Source organism: Montipora capricornis, chromosome 8 (assembly GCF_036669925.1).
Source record: "Montipora capricornis isolate CH-2021 chromosome 8, ASM3666992v2, whole genome shotgun sequence".
Lineage (NCBI taxonomy): Eukaryota > Metazoa > Cnidaria > Anthozoa > Scleractinia > Acroporidae > Montipora > Montipora capricornis.
The window spans coordinates 38,605,609-38,607,520 of record NC_090890.1 but is presented as its reverse complement, the minus strand read 5'-3'; the positions used below and the strand labels follow the sequence as shown (position 1 = coordinate 38,607,520).

The window sequence follows — 1,912 nt, the reverse complement described above, 5'->3', positions numbered from 1 at the left end:
TTCTAGGCAGAGCGCGTGCGTATTGTAACACCACTAAAAGATGTAACTTATGCACACTTGAGAAATATTACATAATTTGCCACCCGGAGCACGCCACACTTAACAAAAGGTCAGAGTTAGTAAGCAGCTGCCGGCAAGCAAGTACGTTTTTACTAAATAACGTGTAATTAAGAACTAAACACTGTGCAAGCAAGTGTGAAAAATCGAATGCATAAATACTGCGTTTCTGTAAATATAATTATAAGATCCCGAAGAGTGGGAGCGTTATGCTCCTACGAAACAAGCTTGTAGATCTGAAATGAAAAAGTAGTCCACTCTTCTCTCTATATATATAACCAATATAGCACTCTCTGAGAGTTATATTGGAATTTACATATATATATATATATATATATATAGTGATTTGAGTGTACAAATAGCGACAGCGAACTACTAGCAGATCCATTGAATGAAAAACATATTGCCGTGAGTGGGAATCGAACCCGCACCCCCCTGATTACAAGTCGGGTGTGCTAACCACTGCACCATCACGACAACCCTGCTGGAAACAGAGCAATTGGTGAGGTGATTGTTTAGCCACGGTGTTCCCCGGCGTTTAACATTCAGGAACAGAACATACATCGGATCATCCGAGGATGATTCACAGGCTACCAGCTCATAACAAATTATATTTTTGAATTAACAAGGCTGGAAATCCAACGATGTAGTCCCAAGCTAGTAAGATCTGAAGGATACACAACGCAAGGATACACAACGAAGGATACACAACGCAATGGATCTGTTAGTAGTTCGCTGTCGCTATTTGTACACTCAAATAACTTAATATTTCTAGCAAAGCGTTGCGTATCCTTCGGATCCTACTAGCTTGGGACTACATCGTTGGATTTCCAGCCTTGTTAATTCAAAAAAAAAATACAGACAAAGTTACAAGGGATCTACTTAACTGACTCTCTATATATAGACAGTTAAGTAAATCGCTTGAGCCAACAACGTATCATCCTCAGGATTCTGTTCCTGGAGTGGAATTTTTGCCTTTTGTTAAGGCCAAAAGTACTAATAAGAAAAGTTGCGCACTCCAGTACGCTTCCTTCATGATCAAAAGTTTATCCAAAATCTCAGTGGAATTGGTAGCAAACACCTGAGCGATACACTGCAAAAAAAAGTCGCTTAAAGCATGCGGACTACCTCACAGGTTTTCTTGTTCGTTACCATTGATGATTTATGGTTGCGGAATCTAACTTTGGATTGTGTTGCCGTTGAAGCAACATATTGCAACCGACATTTGTTACAGGAGGCAAGATAAATTACATTTTTAGAATCACACGACAGTCTTGGTTTGATAAAGTATGTTCTATTGGTTTGGAAACTCTGAAAAAAAATTTGATTCTATCAAAACGTTTTTGCAAAGATCACATCTACTACGTTTGCATTTAATGCAACCACCTGTTTCATTGGTTTCTTGTTCTACTCTTGTTCTGTATTTCGATGGCGCCAAAATTTCTTTCAAGTTTTTAGTTCCACGAAACGAGGGAATAATTGAATTAGATGAAAAAAATTCTCTTAATTTGGGATTAGATTGTAACAAGTGCAAACGCTTCCTAATGACGTAGTCTATGTTAGGTTGGTGAGGATTGAAGGTCATCACTAACGGAAACAGTTTTCTGTTATCCCTGGTTCGGGGCAAAAGCAGATCAACTCTAGGAATGGCTGAGGCTTTAAGGAATTGCTTCTTTACGAGTGTTTTGGGGTAGCCTTGATTAACAAGGTACCTTTCATATTCCAGCATTCTCCTGTCTAAAAAATTCTGATTTGAGCAATTCCTACGTAATCTCAAGGCCACTCCGTATGGATTCGCTTTGAATACATGTTTGGGGTGAGCGCTAGTGGGTGGTAAGTACAGATGACTGTCCAT

The 1,912-nt window shown here is 39.1% G+C and overlaps 1 non-coding gene across 1 annotated transcript; it reads right to left on the bottom strand.

The window, feature by feature from the left end:
- Nucleotides 1-461: 461 nt before the first annotated feature.
- Nucleotides 462-534, bottom strand: Trnat-ugu (transfer RNA threonine (anticodon UGU)). The gene has a single exon. It is a non-coding gene; the product is annotated as a tRNA-Thr (tRNA).
- Between the last annotated feature and the right edge of the window lie 1,378 nt (nucleotides 535-1,912).